The sequence below is a fragment of the Paroedura picta genome, chromosome 12 (genome assembly GCF_049243985.1).
Source record: "Paroedura picta isolate Pp20150507F chromosome 12, Ppicta_v3.0, whole genome shotgun sequence".
In the NCBI taxonomy this organism is placed as follows: Eukaryota; Metazoa; Chordata; class Lepidosauria; order Squamata; family Gekkonidae; genus Paroedura; species Paroedura picta.
This window is the reverse complement of record NC_135380.1, coordinates 48413198-48428064: the sequence shown is the minus strand read 5'-3', so window position 1 is coordinate 48428064 and position 14867 is coordinate 48413198. Positions and strand designations below refer to the sequence as shown.

The 14867-nt window shown below is 46.3% G+C and overlaps 1 protein-coding gene across 5 annotated transcripts in view; it reads right to left on the bottom strand.

Moving 5' to 3' along the window:
* BRD3 (bromodomain containing 3) overlaps positions 1 to 14867 on the bottom strand; it is a 184685-nt gene that overhangs the window by 141532 nt on the left and 28286 nt on the right. For 3 of the 5 annotated variants that reach the window (XM_077305026.1, XM_077305029.1, XM_077305030.1), the window contains exon 1: positions 6371 to 6551. The exons of 1 other annotated variant lie outside the window; for it this stretch is intronic. The gene's annotated coding sequence lies outside the window, so the exon portion shown is untranslated. Of the gene's footprint in view, positions 1 to 6370; positions 6556 to 14867 lie in introns of those variants that run through there. One more of the 5 variants, XM_077305031.1, reaches the window with a different exon arrangement.

The following is a 14867-nucleotide window of genomic DNA, read 5'->3' as shown; positions in this document are numbered from 1 at the left end:
TAGCTTTGCTGCTGAGGAAATACTTGCGAAACTAGGGTATACTGAACCTTGTTCAGCTTTCAGCATCATTAAGGAAACACAGTAAGGAGACTTTTCATTTACCCTTTCTTCATTGCACACCTAATACATAGATTCGGCTACACAATTTATTGTTTCTTTTGCTTTCCTGTATTGGTGCTTTCTATGTTTTCTATGGCTTCAAAATTTCCAGAAATTTACCATTCCTCCAATATACACGTAAAGGGCACATCCCTAACTTTCTATCCATGAACTTACTTTCCCACCGTGACTCAATGCAGTTCCACAAACCTGTATACAAGATTAACAAAAAGAGCAAGTCTCCCAAAGTAGCTTATTCAGTGATAGAGCTCCGCCCTTCCCTTCAGCAGTTCCAGGTACAGATCTCTTCAGACTCTGCTTTCCACTATATTCCAGCAGCTCAAACAATACCAGCAGTCTTGTGAGGACATAAATCACTAGGGTTTAGTAAGACATAATTCCAGAATTCCTCTAGACTTGCATTCTGTCTCCCACAAGCAACACTTCAATACCTGCTAGACACCCAAAAAGCATGAAGGAAACGCCTCTCCTTGGGGGCTTCCCCCCATGAACATTAATTATGCATCTTATGAAGATGTACTCTGTTGTGGAATCTTTAACTACACATTACACTGGGTCACTCAAGTATGAGTACCACAAAGAGCTACTCTTCCAAAGCCCTTAAAAAGTTATAAACCTCTATTACATCAAGGGCCCCTGGCTGGTATGTGTGCCACCCACCGACCAGTGGCTGTGGCTGCTGACTGAAGCAGCCAGTCCTGATGTCACAGGGGCCTCAGTACTTCAGGGCCACAAAAGATTTGGGAGGCTCTGGAATCCCAAGGGCAAGTAATAATTATTACATGCATACACAAAAACTCCACCCAACTAGCACAGCTTTTGGTTCTTTCAGTGAAAGATGGCAACAGAGCTGTGCCAACTAAGTGTTGTGACTAAATGTGGAGTTTGTAGAGGGTGTCAGGTATGTGATGATTTGGGCAGATTGGGCAATCATCATGCATGGCTACATACATGCCCCAAGCCTTTAGGATCAAAGTCCATTAATTAGCAAATGAGGACTGAGTAAGCACCAGCATTCCAGTGCCACTCACAAGCCTGGCCCAGCACACGGCCAATGCAATGTGCACGCCTTGAGCAGCATGAAAAAGAAATTCTCTGCCACCTGGTCCCCTTCCACCTTTCCTCACAAATCCCATCATATTTCCGTTCTTCACTGGGACAGAAGAGGGGAAAAAAGTGTATTAAAGTGTGAGTTTCAAAACAAACCCTGTGTTCTCCAAGGGACAGACAGCCATCTGAAATGGAGCCTGCCAATTCTAGAACTCTGAGCTGAGCAGGGGTTCCAGCACTGCAACACAAAATTGTAATAATGTTTAAACCAAGACACTGCAGTGGGGGGGGGGCGACATGTAAATCAAATCAAACAAACAAAGAAAACTCATGGTGGGGCTTGCTTCTCAGATCAAGATACACAGGCTGGGGTTTTGTGATATACAACAATGCCCCAGGTCAACACTTAAGATTTGAGATTTGTAATGTGCAAATTTCATGAAAGTCCACTCTTTTTTTCTGCTTAGATTTAATCAGACTGTAAATTTGTGGGTGATGTCTACTTATTTCAGACTAATGCCTTCCAACCAACAATCAAGACACATTTTAAAAAAAATTAAAGTTGGAGGCAAACTTTATCAGCAACGAACATTTATGTTGGGAATGTGGGAAGCAAGAACTACATATCCCTAGCAGCATCCCCTACTCCCCTTTTTTGTGCTTCCACCAGAGCTGGTGCTTTGGGCCTGTCACTTCCTCTTCCTCAGAGTGACAGAGGGCCAAATAAAATGCTCACTAGTGTTAATGAGTTGAGTCTAGGCTGCCAAATCTAATTAGAGGTCAGAATGACTTGTTTTTTTCAAAAATAAAGCAGATCCCATATGGGAAGGATGACATGCCTGCCCCCACAACAATCAAAGCACTGCTGAGGTGTATTTCTTTATGCTTGGTTCTCCATGTAGAGCAGCAAGAATAATCCCCTCCCCCAATGCTAATTCTGCAGAGAAAACGGAGGCAGGAGGAGCAGGAGTCCTTCCTTCCTTCCTTACCCTGCAGACTTCCAAGCCCCTACAGGGAATCTGGACTTTAAAAAAGCAAACTCAAAGTCTTGTTTGGCTCATGCAAAACCAGGCCAGCTAATCCAAAGCAGTTCTGTCTGCTGAGTATTGTAATTTCCTCTGCTCATTTACATGGTATTATTTTCTGTTATTTTGTAAGATTCTGAATGCCCCCTCAGGGAGAAAAGTAGAGTAAAATAAACAAACACACACACACACACACACACACACACACACACACAAATGCAAGCTAGCCAGGATCTGGCACTGATCAATGCTTTGGGCTCACAGGAACTTTTCAGAGTTTAATTGATTATAGGCATGTCAAGGCCAGGAAAAGATTTGGAATTTTTTTTCTAATGGGAAGAACTGAAAAAATCCCATGATTTTTCCTCTTTTTAAAGACAAGATTTTAATCACTCAAATACATACACTTTCATAATTTTTGTTTGCATAACTTACAGGATTAGTTTATCATCATTCCTACATGCAGACATGTGCAACATATTTTAAAGTATGTGTTTATTGTGAATAATTCAGACAGCAACTAATATGCTACAATGTAAATTATTAAAGAACAGAGTTCAGTATATTAATTTTTTTTAATTTTAAACTGAAATCCAAACCTGCTGCTATATCCTGTTGTGATGGTATCAAATAGCTTTTTTCCACAGAACACACTCTTCTCTTTATTGCAAAATTTGTTTCATAATTTCAACATTTATTTTACTTATTTATTTGCCTCTAAAATGGCAAAGCCCTGACCTGGATAGTGCAGGCTAACTTCATATTGTCAGATCTTTGAAAATAAGCAGAGTCAGCCCTTGGATGGGCGACCACCAAGGAAGTCCAGGGATACAACTAGAGGCAGGCAATGACAAATCCACCTCCCAAAGTCTCATGCCTTGAAAACTCCATAGTCACCATAAGTCAGTTGCAACCTAAAAGCACATCTCTCACACATATACACACGCAAAGTTGGCAAAGCAACAGTTTTGGACATATTTTAAAGTTCTACAGCTGCAGTATCTACACTTTTAAACAGAAAAAGTGCCAGTCTCACTGCCATGATTCTAAAAATCCCCCATAGGATGGCAATTTGCCACCAGACCCAGGCAAGATGGGTGAACAGCTCACTTAGTACTCCCCTCCCCTTCACCCTGTGACCCGTGATCCAGGGGAGTAAAGGGCAGGCTAACCAGACCACTCGGAACAAGCCACTCCCATTAGCTGGAGCAGCCACCCTTGCTCTCTCAGAACCACCTCAAACTTCTACAAACTGCACTAAAATTAGGAGAACTAGTTCCATATTATTCCATTGATGTTACACAGCTGGTAGGGCAGTGGCACCGTTAGATGCAAATTCAATTCACTAACACTAGGCAGACCCAAAGCACAAAAGCTATATACACACCCACAAAACAGCACGGAGAGCCACTGCAGGAGCCCTGCTCCAATGTCTGTACAGCCCAACACACAGAAACTACTTTGGCTGATGATGACAAAAGCTTTTGCAGCTACATTTCTGTGTCCTGTTGCTATTGAAAGGAATAGTACCACATAAAAATTTAAAATAATAACCTGAATTGTCTGGATTTTCTGGAAAAAAAGACAGTTGCTTTCTGGAAAATTACCCCATGCCCTGAATGCAGTGTGATTTGATTTAGCACATTCATGTTTACTTTAATTTAAAAATATGTCATGTTACTATTACATTCCAATAGCTGTAATACTGAAAAACTTGATTAAGGAAAAATGAAGAATTGTTTTATGCATGAATTATTTTGATTGGAATAATACCTATTGAAATTTAAACATATCTACATCCCAAACATTGTTTAAATTTGACAGAGCCAAGCAAAAGGCACACTCAAATTTCAGGGCACTCAAAGAACAAGATACGCCATGGATATGGCCCTTCACTACACCAGAATTTTACTCCTATCCACGGAGGTCAGTGAGGACCTGACCATTTTTATTATTTGTTAGTTAAATGCCAAAGGTAAAAATGTTATTTATATGTCACCTCTGGCATGGTGGAAGACACTGTAATAAGAATTCTGGTGAATTCATACATTTATCTTCTCAATGTATATATTATACTTATACAAAAGGTGCTTTCACAAACACTAAATAATGCACTTTCAATTCACTATCAATGCATTTTGCAACTGGATTTTATTGTGTGAAATGGCAAAATCGGTTTGCAAAGCGCAAAATGTGGCAGAATTAGATTGAATATCATTTGGTATGTGTGAAAATGCCCATTAAGTTCTATCCTCACCTCACATCCCATTCAAGGTTCCTAACTGGTAAAACATACATGGAATCCCCCCTCCCAGTTCCTACGAATTCACTAGTTATTTTTTGTGTGAATGTGAGGAGGCAGTTCATTTTCTAATCTGCTTTCAGTCTGCACCGAGTAGTAAGAACAGATAACCACAGAAATAGTATCACCTGGAAAACACTAACTATAACTTTGAAATTACCATGCTTGTCCACCATCATATAGGCAAAATACCCTGGAATCAGAGTTGGAAGGGCCCTCCAGGGTCATCTAGTCCAACCCCCAGCAGAATGCAGAAAATTCACAACTACCTGCCAACCCACAGTGACCCTGATTCCATATCCAGATGATGATCCCCTATTTAAAAAATCCCTGGTCTGGAGGAAATTTGCCTTCTGACCCCAAAATGGCGATCAGCGTTTCCCCTTCCATTCATTGTCAATTTCATGAATCAACAAATCTTTAGAAATAGATTTTTTCCTCTGGGAAATAAAGCACCTCTGATCCCATAGAATCCAGTGGTCTTTCCATTAAGGGTATTAGAATCGCAGCCTGCAATGCAACAGCAGCATCATAGCAGTGTTGCTAAGGGTTCCAGGTATTTGTACAAGAATCATTTTATGTTCAGGCAGGGTGCCACCTTACATAGGATCAGACAAATCAGAATAAACGGGACAAGGACTGGTCTTATATGAGCACTGCTGTATCTCATGCACATGACAACATCTACCACTGCCCATCTTTTTCCAGTGCTTTGAAATTGAATACTAACATATGAAGCAGTTAAACTGCCCCAAGCAAGCAGGCACAAAGTGTGTGTCCCTCGCCACTGACAACAAGCTGCAAATGCAGCAGTGCTTCCTGGACAGCCTTTATCCAGCATCTTTCCCCAGAAAGTAAGCCCTGGCAGAGAACAGCATTCAAACTCACTGCCATCCATTTTTTTCAACCAATCTGTTCACACGGCCTCTTGAATGGCAGCAGGCAGGGGTCCATGGTTCCACCATCAGCCAATCTCTTGTGCACCACTGAGGTTTGTGCAAAGAACGCTGGAAACAAAGTAGGCGGGGAGGGTGGCCGCCTCTTCTGGCTTGCACTGGAAGTCTTAAGTACATGCCAGTTGGACTGAAAAGCCTCCTTCCCCGAGAATCCATCTCCACGCAACCAAGTTTTTGTTTTGGAACAGAAAAGGCCACTCCCCCAACTCTATGTTTGCAAGCCAAGCGGTCCATCTTTGCACGTGGGAGTCTGCCAGTTTGCATCGCTGCAGGCCAGGCCACCAAACCAGCTGCCGGCCTGCGCGCGAGGAGCCTGGAAGAGGAGGAGGAGGAGGGCGGTCTCCCTGAGGCAGGCCAAGGGCCTCCTTCCGCCCCCCCCCCGAGAGGAGGGAGCCCAGGTGTCCTGCCCGACTCCCGAGTAAGCCGGGAGAAGGCGGCGCCCCCGCCCGGCCGGGAGTTGTGTGGGGCTCGCCCGGCGCCGCCTCCCGCCCTCCCCCTGGGGCCCGAGGGAGGACAAAGGTGCCCGCCCGCCCGCCCCCCCGGAGCAGCCTGGGCCCGGCCTCCCCGCCGCTCGCCGCGACCCAGGGCACCCCCCCCCCCCAGGGCCCCGTCGGAAGAGGAAAGACGGGGGGGGGAGGAGGAGGCGCTGCCCCGCGCGGAGGCCTGGCGAGACCCGGCCGAGGGAGTGAGGCAAGGAGGGCGGGGAGACAATGAGCGGCCGGCGGGCAGAGGCTGTCTGGTTCCCGCCGCGGCCCCCTTTTGTGCCAGGGCGGCGCTGCCACCCCCCACCCCGGCGCTTCCCAGGCGAGTCGCGCGCAAGCCCGCCGCCCGCCCCCAACAAAGCGTGGCCTGGGCGGGCAGGCGGGCCTTTCGGCCCCGGGATTGGAGGACCCCCCGCCCCCGCGCACGGCCATTACTTGGGCCTGGCCGGCTCCGCCGCCGCCGCCTCGCCTGGCTCGGGATGTGCGCGCGCCGCCGCCGCCGCCGCCGCCGCTTCTTCGTCGTCTTCCCGATCCCGGCCGAGGCGAGCAGGAGGGATGCGCTAGCCGGAGTGATGGGCGCCGCTCATGCGCCGCGGAGCGCGGCCTGGCGGGAGGCGTAGTTCACAAAGCCGGCCGGGGAAAGACGCTCCGCCCCGGCCGGACTACAAGTACCGGCATGCCCCGCGCGCGACTCGTTAGAACGCCTGGCGCCTCCCTACGCGGCCCGTCGCTGACGGCCCGCGAAGCCTCTGGGCGGGGAAGCAAGAGGTGTTCGGCCGTAGGTGGGTAAGGCAAGGGGCGTCGCGGGCGGAGGAGACAGCCTTTCCTTGACCTTGGAGAGACGGACAAGACCACCGTGTGAAACACACTCGCAGCTCCGCAGGCCTGAAAGGCGGCCTCGCCCGGGCATCCAGGGCCCGCTCCCTGGCGGGAAGGGGCGCTTGGCGGGGAGCGCGGCCAACACGGGGCTGCGCAGCTTCGCTCGACATCAAGGCGGCGCTGAGGAATACTCACGCGGCACCCTGGCCAGCCCGATCGCCTCTGGTCCCAACTGAGGAAGAACAGCAGAGTTTTGTCTACCAAGAATCTCAAAGTGGCTTACAGTCGCCTTCACATTCCTCTCCCCACAACAGACACCCTGTGAGGGAGGAGAGGCTGAGAGAGCCCTGATATCACTGCTCAGTCTGAACAGCTGCATCAGTGCTGGGGCAAGCCCAAGGTCACCCAGCTGGCTGCATGTGGGGGAGGGGGGAATCAAACCCAGCTCTCCAGATTAGAAGTCCATGCTCCTAACCATGATACCAAGCAGGCTCTAAAGGGTTAAAGAAGGGAGACCAGCAAGGAAGCCAAGGTCAATATGCAGAGGCAAGGCATGGCCCATCACCCCTGAACATCTCTTGCCCAGAAAACTCCAGGAGGAGTTGCCATAAATTGGTTGTGACTTGAGAGCAAATTCAACCACCACTGACAGTAGAGGTCAGAATGGCCACAAGTATGTATGGTTTTAAATGGGGTTAAATAGATTCCTGGAGAAGAGAGGTCTACCACTGCCTATTAGGCATGATGAATACAGGGAGTCTCTACAGAGGGATTATTGTTAATTGGGTTTTTCTACCACCAGTCCCCATGGTGGGCTAGAGGCATCAAACCCGAATCCCAACATTGCACCCAGTTCACCAATTTTGTTCACTACTGTGTGGGGCAGGGTGCTGAGCAAGATGGCCCATGGGCTGATCCTGTTCTAATTTATTTTTGTTACTTATAGTCTGCTTTCCTTGTGGAGATTCAAGGCAGATTACAGTTACCTTGATAACAGTCCAATAAGGTAGGCCAAGGTCATTCATGTTGCAGACAGCAGCAGACATAGAATGGTATCTTAGTGGCCACCATTTAACGGGTCACTGAAGAACTGAACCAGCGACTTCCTGTCTTACAGCTCCCACTTGGAACACAAATTCTTCAGTGATTTAGAGTGGTTTTTGTCAAATATATATTCATTCTTTGGATCTCATTTCCCAGTACAGGGGCAGCCTTTGCAAGATGGGCACTCTTGGGAGCAGAATGTCTTGGAATTGTAGAATCATAGAGTTGGAAGGGGCCATACAGGCCATCTAGTCCAACCCCCTGCACAACGCAGGATCAGCCCTAAGCATCCTAAAGCATCCAAGAAAAGTATGTATCCAACCTTTGCTTGAAGACTGCCAGTGAAGGGGAGCTCACCACCTCCTTAGGCAGCCTATTCCACTGCTGAACTACTCTGACTGTGAAAAACTTTTTTCCTGATATCTAGCCTATATCCTTGTACTTGAAGTTTAAACCCATTACTGCGTGTCCTCTCCTCTGCAGCCAGCAGAAACAGCATCCTGCCCTCCTCCAAGTGACAACCTTTCAAATACTTAAAGAGGGCTATCATGTCCCCTCTCAACCTCCTTTTCTCCAGGCTGAACATTCCCAAGTCCCTCAACCCATCTTCATAGGGCTTGGTCCCTTAGCCCCAGATCATCTTTGTCGCTCTCCTCTGTACCCTTTCAATTTTATCTACATCCTTCTTGAAGTGAGGCCTCCAGAACTGCACACAGTACTCCAAGTGCGGTCTGACCAGTGCCGTATACAATGGGACTATGACATCTTGTGATTTTGATCTGATGCCCCTGTTGATACAGCCCAAAATGGCATTTGCCTTTTTTACCGCTGCATCACACTGCCTGCTCATGTTTAGTTTACAATCCACAAGTACCCCAAGGTCTCATTCACACACAGTGTTACCTAGAAGCGTATCCCCCATCCAGTTGTCACGCTTTTCATTTTTCTGACCCAGATGCAGAACTTTACATTTATCTTTATTAAATTGCATCTTGTTCTCATTTGTCCATTTTTCCATTGTGTTCAGATCTCGTTGAACTCTGTCTCTATCTTCTGGAGTATTTGCCAGTCCTCCCAATTTGGTGTCACCTGCAAACTTGATGAGTAGTCCCTCCACCCCCTCATCTAGATCATTAATAAATATGTTTAAAAGTACCGGGCCGAGCACTGAGCCCTGAGGTACCCCGCTACTCACCTCTCTCCAGTCTGATGAAACACCATTGACAACAACTCTTTGAGTGCGGTTCTCTAACCAATTCCCTATCCACTTAACTATCTCAAAAATCCAGATTGCAGTCCGTCAACTTATCCATCAGAACGTCATGGGGAACCTTGTCAAAAGCTTTACTAAAATCCAAGTAAATGACATCAACAGAATTTCCACGATCCAGCAAACCTGTTACTTGGTCAAAAAAGGTAACCAGGTTGGTCTGGCAGGACCTGTTGGAGACAAATCCATGCTGACTTCCTTGGATCACCAAATTGTCCTCCAGATGTTTGCAGATCGCTCCCTTTAATATCTGCTCCATTATCTTCCCCACCACAGAGGTCAGACTCACTAGTCTGTAGTTTCCTGGGTCATCCTTCCTCCCTTTTTTGAAGATCGGAATAATGTTTGCTCTCTTCCAGTCCTCCGGGACATCTCCAGTCCTTAAAGAGGTTCCGAAGATGATGGACAAGGGCTTTGCAAGTTCTCTGGAAAGTTCTTTGAGTACTCTCGGGTGCATTTCATCCGGACCAGGGGATTTGAACTCATCCAGTGCAGCTAAATGCCTCTCGACAACCTATCTATCCATGTTAACCTGCCACCCAACTATCCTTTGGCTACGGCCATCTCTAGATGTGCCTAAACACTTTGACCTGTGGGAAAAAACAGATGTAAAATAGGCACTAAGCCTTTCTGCCTTCTCTGCATCCTCCGTTAGAGTTTGTCCATCCGCACCCAACAGTGGGCCTATTGCCTCCTTTACTTTACGTTTGCTCCTAACATAACTGAAAAATCCTTTCTTGTTACAATGGGCTTCCCTGGCCAATCTTAGCTCACTCTCAGCTTTGGCCTTTCATAATAAGCATACTTATTGAGGAACTGGAATGCAAATATGCTTCGCAGCACTTCTAGGGCCCCTAGCAACATCAGGCCGCTAGCCCAGTAACTTACAACACTGTCCCAAAAATTGCTTTCCCTTCCCCCCCATCAAAATCACTTTCCATATTTCTGTGTGAACCCCTGAAGTGTGCCTCCTGATTTAGTGGTTGCTAAGGCTAAAGCAACATCCCATGCAGAGATGCAACAGGTAGGCTCTTTGGATAACATGAATTTTGCTTCAAGGAAGATAGGATCCTCCAATCACATCAGCTTTTAGTGATGTGCCAAAATTATTGATTCCTGGCAGAAGCTGAATGCAATGAAGCAAGGACAGACCACCACTGGGGATTCCCTGCTGAGAGGCGTAGAGGCCAAAGTGTGTAGACCAGACTTACTGTCTCGAGAGGTCTGCTGCCTACCTGGTGCACGCATCAAGGACGTGACAGAACGGCTGGACAGGCACATCAAGCCCACAGATCATTATCCCTTCCTTCTCATCCATGTAGGAACAAATAATACTGCCCAGCAGAGTATAGAACATATTAAGAAAGACTTTGTGGATCTAGGGGGAAACAGTAAAGGACCTGGGAGCACAGGTTGTGTTTTCATCATTCCTTCCTGTAAGTGGCCGTGGCTTAGAAGAAGAAGAAGAAGAAGAAGAAGAGTTGGTTCTTATATGCCGCTTTTCCCTACCGGAAGGAGGATCAAAGCGGCTTACAGTCGCCTTCCCATTCCTCTCCCCACAACAGACACCCTGTGGGGGTGGGTGAGGTTGAGAGAGCCCTGATATCACTGCCCGGTCAGAGCAGTTTTATCAGTGCCGTGGCGAGCCCAAGGTCACCCAGCTGGCTGCATGTGGGGGTGCGCAGAATGGAACCCGGCATGCCAGATTAGAAGTCCGCACTCCTAACCACTACACCAAACTGGCTTAGGGAGAGGGAGGGAAATGATGCAAATAAATGACTGGCTATGTCACTGGTGTAGTCAGGAAAGGTTTGGATTTCTGTGTCATGGTCTCTGATGTCAATATGAGGGGCTACTATCAGGAGACGGTGTGCACCTCACAAGAGACGGAAAAAGTATTTTTGGGAGAACCTTTGCAAACCTGGTAAAGAGGGATTTAAATAAGATCCAAAGGGGGAGCGAGACGTAAATTCCGAACTTGGTGTGAGGGTAAGAACTCAAGATGAGAAGAGTGCAAATGTACAGGGGATGGCACATAAGTAGGGAACTACTAACTTGCAAGGAAATTCAAAAACCAAAACCCTGGGGCGCACAAGGAATAGATTACAATGTCTGTACACTAATGCACAGAATATGGGAAACAAGCAGGAGAACTAGTAGTCGTAATAGAGGAAGGGGGCTATGACCTAATAGGAATCACAGAAACTTGGTAGGATAATACAATTGGAATACTAGAATTGAGGGTTTTACTTTCCAGAACTACAATAAGACTCAAAAGAATGCTAAGGAGGCTTAGCAGCTACTGTAAAGAACAACTCAAAGTAAACTACCAAAAGACAAAGGTCATGGTTTTCGCCAAGAGGATAAAACAAAACATTTGGAAACTAGACAACTATAAAATTGAAGAAGTCAGTAGGTTCAAATACCTGGGAGTTGTATTACAATCTTCATGTGCCAGGACTGCTTACTATCAATATGCTGCTGAGCAAGCCCAAAGATCAGCTAACAACATTGTCAAATCCTATCGAACCAAGGGAAAATACTTTGTGCCAGCTGCCCTAGAGCCAAGCCTACAGAGCCAAGACACTTTCTCAGCTGCTATATGGCTCCTTTTCAGGAGCCCCAAGATCTAGTGTTATTCTACTGGAAAGGGTACAGTCAGCATTTATAAGGAAGATCATCCAGCTCCCCAAATGCATTTCAAATGCTAGAGTGAGATTGGAAACAGGTATGCAAAGTGTGAAAGATAAGATCTATACACTATCGATCCTCTATTGGCTGAAGCTATCCTACGACCCGAAGCGATTGTCTGCTTTGATTTTAAGAGACAACTTTCAGTCAATTTGGCTAAAAACTGTGAAGCGCAAACTATCACAGCTTGGCTTTATGGAACAACAGCCAACTTACACCAAGATCAAGCTAAATCCATAATTAAACCAAGGGCCAAGGACATTAGTTGGCAAAGTGATCTAGCCAAAACACCAGAGTTTCTGTGTCATGATAGGATCCGATACAAGCTTGTTCCAGCCCCTAGAACTTAACACCCATAAAAGGGCCTTCACCAAGGTACACAGCTGTGTTGGAGGAGCGTTACCAAAAAGAACCCCTTGCTCAGCGACTCTGTCCTTGTGCCAGCAGATGGATAGAGTCAGGCGAACATGTGCTTCTGTTCTGCCACATTTATGATACCATCAGATGTAACTTTATTCAGCCAGTTTTAAACACCTATTCAAGATCTTCCCCAAAAGAGAAAGACAAGGTGCTGTTTCTAGACGAAGACAGCAAATAACTCTGCACAGCTAAACTTTACTCATCAAGTTTGCAGATGACTGGCAAATACTTCGGAAGATTGAGACAGAGTTCAACAAGATCTGAACACAATGGAAAAATGGAAAATGAGAACAAGATGCAATTTAATAAAGATAAGTATAAAGTTCTGCATCTGGGTCAGAAAGATGAAAAGCATGCCTACTGGATGGGGGATACGCTTCTAGGTAACACTGTGTGAACGAGACCTTGGGGTACTTGTGGATTGTAAACTAAACATGAGCAGGCAGTGTGATGCAGCGGGAAAAAAGGCAAATGCCATTTTGGGCTCTATCAACAGGGGCATCAGATCAAAATCACAAGATGTCATAGTCCCATTGTATACGGCACTGGTCAGACCACACCTGGAGTACTGTGTGCAGTTCTGGAGGATTCACTTCGAGAAGGACGTAGATAAAATTGAAAGGGTACAGAGGAGAGCAACAAAGATGATCTGGGGTCAAGGGACCAAGCCCTATGCAGACAGGTTGAGGGACTTGGGAATGTTCATCCTGGAGAAAAGGAGTTTGAGAGGGGACATAATAGCCCTCTACGTATTTGAAAGGTTGTCACTTGGAGGAGGGCAGGATGCTGTTTCTGCTGGCTGCAGAGGAGAGGACACGCAGTAATGGGTTTAAACTACAAGTACAACGATATAGGCTTGATATCAGGGGGAAAATTCACAAAGCAGTTCAGCGGTGGAATAGGCTGCCTAAGGAGGGGGTGAGCTCCCCCTCACTGGCAGTCTTCAAGCAAAGGTTGGATACACACTTTTCTTGGATGCTTTAGGATGCTTAGGGCTTATCCTGCGTAGAGCAGGGGGTTGCGCTAGATGGCCTGTATGACCCCTTCCAACTCTATGATTCTATGATCCATTGTGTTCAGATCTCGTTGAACTCTATATCTTCTGGAGTATTTGCCAGTCCTCCCAATTTGGTGTCATCTGCAAACTTGATTAGTCCTTCCACCCCCTCATCTAGATCATTTATAAATATGTTAAAAAGTACTGGACTGAGCACCGAGCCCTGAGGTACCCCGCTACTCACCTCCCTCTAGTCTGATGAAACACCATTGACAACAACTCTTTGAGTGCGGTTCTCTAACCAATTCCCTATCCACCTATTTGAAAATCCAGATTGCAGTCCTTCAATGTATCCATCAGAACATCATGGGGAACCTTATCAAAAGCTTTACCAAGTAAACTACATCAACCGAATTTCCACGATCCAGCAAACCTGTCACTTGGTCAAAAAAGGAAACCAGGTTAGTCTAACAGGACCTGTTGGAGACAAATCCATGCTGACTTCCTTGGATCACCAAATTGTCCTCCAGATGTTTGCATATCGCTCCGTTTAATATCTACCCCGTTATCTTACCCACAACAGAGGTCAGAATCACTGGTCTGTAGTTTCCCAGGTCATCCTTCCTTTTTGAAGATCGGAATGTTTGCTCTCTTCCAGTCCTCCGGGACATCTCCAGTCTTTAAAGAGGTCCCGAAGATGATGGACAAGGGTTCTGCAAGTTCTCTGGAAAGTTCTTTGAGCACTCTCGGGTGCATTTCATCTGGCCCAGGGGATTTGAACTCATCCAGTACAGCTAAATGCCTCTCAACAACCTCTCTGTCCATGTCAACCTGCCACCCAGACATTATCTCTTGGCTACTGCCATCTCTAGATGTGCCAAAACCCTTTGACCTGTGGGAAAAAACAGATGTAAAATAGGCGCTGAGCCTTTCTGCTTTCTCTGCATCCTCCGTTAGAGTTTGTCCATCCACACCCAGCAGTGGGCCTATTGCCTCCTTTACGTTTGCTCCTCACGTAACTGTAGTGGGCACACTTGGTAGCAATGATCATGTGCTTTTGGAATTATGAATTGTGGGAAAGAGAAAACCTTTACGTAGTGTGCGGTATAGACTGGACTTCAGGAAAACATATTTTAACAGACTTAAAGGTATGTTGGGTAGAGTCCCGTGGTCAGAAAGACTTAAAGAGATGGGAGTCCAAGAGGCCTGGGACTCTCTTAAAAGTGAAATACTGAAGGCTCAATCACAAACAATTCCCTTGAGAAGGAAAGATGGAAAGAGGAAGCCAAGGTGGCTCCATAAACAGCTGTAAAATGATTTGAGGAATAAAAAGAGTAATTTAGGAAATGGAAGGAAGGCCTTATTACCAAGGATGAGTATAAACAAATAACCAATAATTGTAGAGACAGGGTTAGAAAAGCTAAAGCTCAGCATGAGCTTAGGTTAGCAAGAAGTGCTAAACATAACAGAAAAGGCTTTAATTATATTTCAAGTGAGGTGAGGTGCCAGATGGAGGTCGGCAAATGTCCCCATTTTCAAGAAAGGGAAACAAGAGGATCCGGGTAACTATCGACCTGTCAGCTTGACATCTGTAGCTGACAAAATTTTGGAACAAATCAAACAGTGAGTCCTTGTGCAGCTGGAACATAGAGCTGTGATTTCTAAAACTCAGCACGGGTTTCGCAAGAAAT